The sequence below is a fragment of the Lolium rigidum genome, chromosome 7, assembly GCF_022539505.1.
Source record: "Lolium rigidum isolate FL_2022 chromosome 7, APGP_CSIRO_Lrig_0.1, whole genome shotgun sequence".
Taxonomy (NCBI): domain Eukaryota; kingdom Viridiplantae; phylum Streptophyta; class Magnoliopsida; order Poales; family Poaceae; genus Lolium; species Lolium rigidum.
In genome coordinates this window covers 231,588,969-231,597,586 of record NC_061514.1, presented here as the reverse complement: position 1 = coordinate 231,597,586, position 8,618 = coordinate 231,588,969, and the positions used below count along the sequence as shown (strand labels likewise).

Genomic DNA, 8,618 nt, shown 5'->3' with positions numbered 1-8,618 from the left:
CAGTTTGCCATTTTGAAAAAGAAACAAAATCTATCTGTTTACTTGAGCGTATGTTGAATATAACAATACTCAGTTTGGTGCACATTTCTGATTTTTATGGTAGTATGTGATAAGATTTCTGAACTTCAATTTGACCATAGAGCACAAAAGAATATAATAAGTTATATGTATGAGATCAGGTTTATTTGTGATTCTGAAATAGGGACCTAATTTATTTCTCTCGCTCACTGTAATTAACTAGAAACATATATTGCTAATAATAGGAATTTCTGTTGAAACTCAGCTCAAGCTTAATAAACATTGAGAGCAGTGATGTTTTCTTTTATTGTCGAGAGTGCGGAAGAAATCTGAATAATCAAATTTCAAGGTTAGAGTTTTCTTTCAATATCCATCTCCACGGTTTTCCATATACTTGTGTTTGGATGCCATGCCACCTTAAGTTAAGTATAATGTATGTATATATCATGTTGCGTGGTCCATCCAGTGACACATGTGCCAATATAAAGTTTCATCATGCTACAACGCTTCTTGAGAGAAAAGAACCAGACTGATTCGGTACTGCAGCTCAAATTCCATATTGTTTTCAGGTTGTTCTTCACTGTTTTGTGTTCTTCAACTTTCTGTTCAGCCTGATACAAAAAAATGCATTGTATTGTCTGTACGATATACCTCTCGAACACAGTTCAGCTAAAATGTCGCTTGGACAAAGCACTATTGTTTCTTGTTTTTTTAGAGTTCTTATTACGATTCCCTTTTAGGTGTATGAAACACTTTTTTTCAATTTCAAAAGAAGCTGTGTTGGGTATTTGAGAATGGTGACAGCACGACATGAGGGTATGACACTGTGGCAATTGGTTATACTCCCTTCTCTATTTTGTATTGTTGGATATATTGACGTAAGTATGATACGTTAATAATGACTTAGATCTATTGGAAAGTTCTTGGTTGGCCTTTCCTTTCTCACTCCATCTGTGTGTTGATTTGATAACTACTACAACATGCAGGTATAATGTGTGGGCAATTTTTTCCTTGGTTCTTCAGGCTGCATTGCAATAGTTGGGGAGGTGTTGGAGAGGAACGGGAATTGTACAACTGCAGTCTCCTGTAATCATCCTCCCTAAACTTTGGTGTGTCATTTTTGCATTTGTTGTACTGAACTGATGTTTTAATATTGTAGTCCTCGGGTTTTAATTAATTCGGAAACCTAAATTTTATACATATTGGTGTTTGTTCTATGCTTTTTAGTGATGATCCTGATGTATAGTTACTGGAGAATAATAATATTACTTCACAAATGCTTCTTATCAAATAAGACATCGGAGTAACAGTAGGTATATTTCCTTGATCTACCGATATTCCTTGTTTGTTGAAACATGTGGTTTGTTGACATACAATGCATTCTTCGCATCAGATGATTTAGGGGTTGACATAGCGTGTCTCTCCTATGCAAATCATTTTTATTACCATTTTACATATGTTTCCGTTTAAATTTACTTTGTTTAAGAAAGCACTAGATGTAGCATTTCCATTTATCTATTTTTCTATTTTTATGTTCATTACATTCGCTTATGCTCCAAGATGCAGCTCAAAATACTGTGGTTTGTGTTGTGTCCTCAATCCGAGCATATTTTGAAGTGGTTGCTTTGAAATTTTATTCCTAAAAGAACGGACGTCCACCAAATTTATCCTTTATGATATATCATAACCTGTGGTGAAGCTCCCTAAACACTTTCTATATGGCCTAGGGTGAGATAATTGTCATCATGCATCTAGAATGAAAATGGGATGCTCATATATTTCCATCCTTTCAGGGCACTCCATTTTCTATTTCTATTATATATATGCACCCCATGCTAATAAAAGGTAAAAACAGAAAACAAATTATAGATTTTAATGGTTCCTGCTTTTCGGGTAATTGAAATCATTTTGTTTGTGTTTGCTTTCCATAGTTAATGTCATGTAGATTACTGGGCTCTTGTGCATTGTAGGAGATCGTGAATGGCACAATTAGGTTACATATAGTGTGAGAAATCACTGATTGGTAGACTGTGAGCTAATTTGGAACATCTTTTTTGCTTCACCATGTAGTACCTACCTTAGTTTTGCTATTTCTCAAACTTTATGATACTATGTTCCTTTGTAATCGCAAAGAGAAATCTACAAATAATATGTTAAGTGCTCAAAGTGAATATGTAAATTGAGCTAATTTGTGGTATTACGTAGGAGCTTATATAACTAACTAAATGCAGGCGTGCCAGAGGTTCAGGTGACCACAGCTGAGTACCTCAGTGCGCTTACTTTCGCTCATGTCATGAAGAGACTGGCGGCCTGCTGCCGAGGGAGGCTAGACTGCGCTGAGCCGATGTCATCTGCAGAATCATACGGCGGCTTGCCATGCACAGCACCGTGCTCGGTTTACCTTGGGCTCATCATCAAGGATGATGGCAGCAATCAAGCCTGATCCGGAGGCGGTGTGGTCAGCGAGTCCTCTGTCGGAGGAGGCGAGGACCAGCATGAGGTTTCATAACTTAAAATCATTCAGTAATTAATCTTCAAGAAATGTATTAAGAGCATCGTGTAGAAGTTCATGATTGTTTGACTCAGTTATGGCAAATGAAGCAAATGAGTTTTTCATGTATTCTTGTTTGTAGCAAAGTATAAGGGCAATAATTTTTTCAGATAGCTTATTAACATTTGTTAAACAGTGGAGGTGTTGCTTGTTCCTTCACCATACCACATGCTTGAAAGGTTGCAGCATGTCACCATCCTCAATCCATGAGTGTGCTAAGCATTCGGTGCTTCATGCTGATTCCATATGTGTATGTGACAAGCCGAAAAATATGCTGACACCCGAATACTGCCCAAATGAGCAATTTGGGAATTGATCTTACATTCAACAGAATTGCGATGTGTTTCCAAAGGGAATGCCATGCTTTGAATCATACCTATTATTTATATAATTACTATATCACTTATTTGATACTTCAAACTACACTTCAATTTTTTTTAGAGTCTTCCATTGTATGTCATTTTGTTTGGTTATATGCTACAACATAAATACTTTTCATAATGCTTGCAACTATTTGGTTCAAATATTCTTTGTTAGTGGAACAAGATTCAATAGAACCACCAATATGTCTTACACGGTGTTTTTCCTAACAATAACATTAGTACATCAAGTACGACCAGACCATAAAAGTGGAAACGCACACATAACCCAATATCAGATATGTTTTAAAAGTTGACACTTCTAACCATAAAAAATGTGGTATCAACTCTTTTGTGTTGAAGTAGATACATTTATCTTGAAGTTAGTAATTATCCTTTCATGCCTCTTTTACAATGCTCCCTCTTTTGGTACAATAATCATAATTTAGTGGAGGAGCTTATACAAAAACATAAAAACTGAAAATATTAGTGCAAAATCGTACTAAATTTAAATTGTCATATCTTACTATGGCACCTTGATGGAATGATGTGTCTACAAGAAATTAAAGTACTTAAATTTCGAGTTAATTTTTAGTATTAAAATAAGGTAAAACTTATGGTTTAAATTCCGACTTGATTTTGCCATTTGCGCGATAGCGCAACGGGTCATCTAGTTCCTTTAAAAGATGGACGACTCAACAAATCCGCTAGCCTCCTCGGCCCTTACAAATTCTGGCAATGCCTCCAACTAACAAGACTAGAGTTCATGCCCACGCACACCATAGGCAGCAAGATCATGTGCTTACAGCCTCTTGGACAATATGAAAAAGTAACCGAAATGAAATTGAGATGCATAAACGCCTGCATGTCTTGGTAAATAACACCCTCGAGAGTGCGGTCCAGGTACGGTAGATTGTAACGCCTTAATCAAATTCTGCGCATCTAGCCTACTATTAGAATAGGACAACTCTGGGTTCTTGGGCTCGCTCTAGTACTTGTAATCTTTGCTATGCGGTCCAAGAATATATTTGTTAATTGTTTTACTTTTACGCTTTTACGGGTTTTGATGAAAAAAATACTACTGATTTTTTAAAACATATTGTATTTTAGAGCGGAGGTAATAATTTATTTTTTGTGCTTACTCGCTCATGTCCATTTGTTGAATTCATGTTTGCTTGCGCTAGCACAAATTCGCGAGCAACCTCTGCAATAATAAGGTGTCATTTGGAAAGCAGACGTATAGCTATTTGTCGCTGTATTTTTTGTTTTTACGTGGAACCTGCTATTCCATCAAGACATCGGCTCAGCAAACCCGTCGATGTATGATTATTTTGCCGTGAACCGTTTCCCTGTTACATACATGACAGTCTTACTGTTGAATGACAGTTAGAGGTATCGTAGACGACCGGAGTTCGATTCCTGTCAGGGACGAATTTCGGGATTGTCACGCCAAGTCCCGCTTCTACTATATCAAAAAGTGTCTAGTTCCTCTTAGACACGGTTTCATTTTTTTTTTTTTTAGTTAGAGGTATCGTAGATAAAAATAATACAACTTAAGAAGACAAATGAATATACAGTATAACAAATCTTTTGTCCTCACGCTACAACAAAATACCATTTGTGGAAAAAGCCTAACTCTGTTTTAAACGTAGGTCAGTTTGGTACGGCCCTGCGGCCCATGGGCACAAGCGGATCAGACATCTGCAAATAGAGACATACAGCAGTTGGCTTGGCCCAGCTGACTTAATACAGATGCATGCAGAGGACTCATTTTTCTTCTCGACTTTCATATTTACTGGCAACCCAACCACGGAGCCCAAATCTTCAGATCCGGGGCATAAAAAGACCTGATAGCAATGACGACCACGCCCTACACCGAGCCAATTCCTATCTCCCCTCCCCTCAAAAAAAAAGAAAAATTCCTATCTCCCCCCAGCTGCGGGGCGCATTAACGCCCGCACGCGTGCGAGAGGAAACGGGCAGCGGCCCATTTTAGTTCGTTTTTTTCCTTCGGTTCTTTTTTCTGATTTTGCTATGGTTTTCCTTTTTTCCTTCGGTTCTTTTTCTGGTTTTGTTGGTTTTTGCTTTTTCTGCTTTTCCTTTCTGCTCTATTCATTTTTTTCTGTTTTGAGTATTTCTCAAATTTGAGCAAATTTCAAATTCGAGCAAATTTTAAATTTGAGCATTTTTCAATTTTGAGAAAATTCTAAATTCGAGCATTTTTAAAATTTGAGCAAATTGTTAATTCAAGCATTTTTCAGATTCGAGCAAATTTCTAATTCGAGCAAAATTTCAAATTTGAATATTTTTGTAATCCAAACTTTTTGGATGTGATTTTTTTTCAAAATCCGAATTTGTTTAAATTTAAAGTTTATTTAACTCAAATTTGCTCAAATTCAAAATTCGTTTAGATTCGAAAAAATTGTTGAAATTTTTTCAAAGCCAGGGTTCCAACTTAGGTCTCCTTAATCCGAACAGGTGTGCGCAGCCAGAAAGCTAGTGCTATGTTGGTGTACAATTAGAAAAAAATATTGTTCTTCTTATGAACGAGGGAACAAATTAATGGGTCGGTCCATCCAAGTTCCTTCCGGCGATGCGTGGTCGCTCCCGCTAATGAGCGGGAGGTAGGCACGCCCCTACACTGATCCGTTTTACCGTTACGAGGTGCACCACATCTACGTTGCGTGTTGGGCTGCCCCATTGTTTTTTTTTTCCTTTTTTATTTTCTTTTGTTGTTTTTTTTCTTTTTGCGCTGCTAAATCTTTTATTTTTCTAAAAAAATCTGAACATTTTTCGAATATGAACATATTCTAAAATTTGAAAATATATGTTTCTTAAAAATTTATTATTTTTATATCTCAACATTTTCGAATTTTAACATTTTTTGAATTCAAACTCTTTTCTAATTTAAATAATTTTAAAATTTGAACTTTTTTAGTTTAAAAACTTTATAAAAAATTGGACAATTTTAAATTTGAATAATTTAAAATTTGAAAAAAGAAGAAAAAAGAATGAAAAAAGAATTAGAAAATGGAAAAAATGAAGAAATAACGAAAATGGGCAAACCCAATACCCGACGAGGGGTGTGCAGTGTCCAGTAAGCACCCACTTGCTTGATATATAGGATTGGCAGCCTATACACCACACTGGTCATGGCGGATCAGATAACGCACACGCTAGTATGGGTGTTGGGTTGGCCCGTGGTTCTTGTTTTGTCTTTTAAATTTTTATTTCCTTTTTCTTTTCTATCTTTTTGCATTTTTAAATTTTCATTTTTAAATCTGAACATTTTTTTTGAAACTAAACGTTTTCAAATTTGAACTTATTTTAATATGAGTACTTTACGAGATTGAAGATTTTTGAAATTTTTTGAATTTTGATTTTTTGAGTTTTAAAAGAAAAAATAGCACATAACAGAAAAGGAAGCATGATTTAGAAGAAGAAAACCGCCAGGACCGAATTGGGCTGGCCGATACCCGCGCGCTACGCGTCGAACTAGTCGATGTATAGAAAATGTGGTACCATGTGATACGTCCAATTTGCATCACTATTCTACAGCATAATTTACTGTTATTCATTGATATATTTCATATTTAGATGTGATACTTATGTTATTCTATCTATTTTTGCATGTTTGATGATTATTGGAGAATTAACTGCCGGAGCCACGAATCTGGTTAAAAAAGGACCATCAAAGCACCATATTTCTGAAGACCAACAATTCCCAGCAAAGATACATAGAATTCTTTTTTTCCCAGATGACGGAGAAAGCCATAAGGGGAGGCTGAGATGGGCCCTGAGGGGGCCAGACCACCCCTAGGCGCGGGCCAGCCTCAGGCCGCGCCTAGGCATGGTCTAGGCACCCTGGACCACTTCTGACGATGCCCCCTCGCGTATTTCAACCTCTATGGAAACCTAAGACCAGGGGAGCGACCAGAGAAATATTCCGCCGCCGCTACGGGGCCGAAGAACTAGAGAGAGAAAAGCTATCTGGCAGGCAGAATTCTGCCGGGGAAATTCCTTCCCGGAGGGGGGAAATCGTCGCCATCGAAACCGTCATCGAGCTGGACTTTATCGGGATCATCATCACCATCATCTCCACCACCAGCACCATCATCACCGCCGTCTCCACGCCGTCCCGCTATAACATCTTGGGTTCTATACTTGTCTAGTTCATAGGGGAAACTTTCCCGGTGTTGATTACTCCTTGTAGTTGATGCTATTGAGTGAAATCATTGAACTAAGGTTTATGCCCAGATTGTTATTCATCATTACATCATCTCTGATTATGATCCATATGATGTCTCGTGAGTAGTTCGTTTAGTTCTTGAGGACATGGGAGAAGTCATGCTATTAGTAGTGGAACTATGTTGAGTAATATGCAATGATTCGGAAATTTTTGATATTTAAGTTGTGATGCTATTCTTCTAGTGGTGTCATGTGAACATCGAGTACATGATACTTCACCTTTATGGGCCTAGGGGAATGCATCGTGTGTTTGGCTACTAATTGTGGGTTTGCGGGAGTGACAGAAACCCAAACCCCCATTAGGAAACCGGTGCATGAGAGAGTGTAGGATCTCAAAGTTTAAGGTTGTGGTTAGATTTATCTTAATTACTTTCTTGTAGTTGCGGATGCTTGCAAGAGGTATAATCACAAGTATGTATTAGTCCAAGTATGGGGTAGTATATTAGCATAGGTTCACCCACACAACACTTACCAAACCATTGAAGATTATTCAGCTATGTAAAGCGAAAGCACTTGACGTAATTCCTGTGTGTCCTGAGGAACGTTTGGTCTTCATAAGTAAAACAACCGGCTTGTCCTTTGCTATAAAATGGATTGGACCACTCCCTGCAATTATTATTACTGCATTTTATTTACTTGTACTTTATTTATCTGCAATACCAAATACCCTGCAAACCTGTTTGCTAGTGTTTACAGTGAATCCTCGATCAAAACTTCTCGTCAACACCTTCTGCTCCTCGTTGGGTTCGACACTCTTATTTATCGAAAGTACTACGATACACCCCCTATACTTGTGGGTCATCAAGATTATTTTCTGGCGCCATTGCCGGGGAGTGAGGCGCTATTGAAGAGTGGAATTGATAAAGGTAACTTTTACTGTAAGTGATGTTTTTATTTCTGTCTGCTACTACTTTATTTTATTGTGGAGGCGTCTCCATTTGACTCCCTATTTGGGATTACTACTACCACTGTTACGCTAGTATATGAACCACCACGTGCTCAGTTGGATCCTTTTAAAATACCTATGAAATTTGTTGAACGTGTTATGAATAACTACTGTTATGGAGATGGAATTGTCCATCCGGGTGATCATTTACTCTTAATACATGAATTGTGCGAGCTGTTCAAGTGTGCAGGTATCTCAACGGATCAAGTTAAGAGGAAGTTATTATCTTTATCACTTAAGGGAAGAGCTGCGGAACGGTATAAGATGCTGAAGAATGGTCGATATATTGGATGGGAGGAAGTTGTACCTCTCTTTTACTCTAAATTATATCCTCCAAGTGAGATTCATAAGGATCGGAATCAAATATATAATTTCTAGCCTCAAGATGGAGAGAGTATTGCCCAAGCGTGGGGGAGATTAAAGTCACTAATGCTCAAATATCCCATTGATACGTCCAATTTGCATCACTATTTTATATCATAATTTGCTGTTATTC

The 8,618-nt window shown here is 37.5% G+C and overlaps 1 long non-coding RNA gene across 1 annotated transcript; it reads left to right on the top strand.

Annotated features, from left to right (window-relative positions):
- The first annotated feature begins 791 nt into the window (after positions 1–791).
- On the top strand, positions 792–1,213 carry LOC124679344. The gene is made up of 2 exons (XR_006994934.1): positions 792–896; positions 1,005–1,213. It is a non-coding gene; the product is annotated as an uncharacterized LOC124679344 (long non-coding RNA).
- The last annotated feature ends 7,405 nt before the right edge of the window (positions 1,214–8,618 follow it).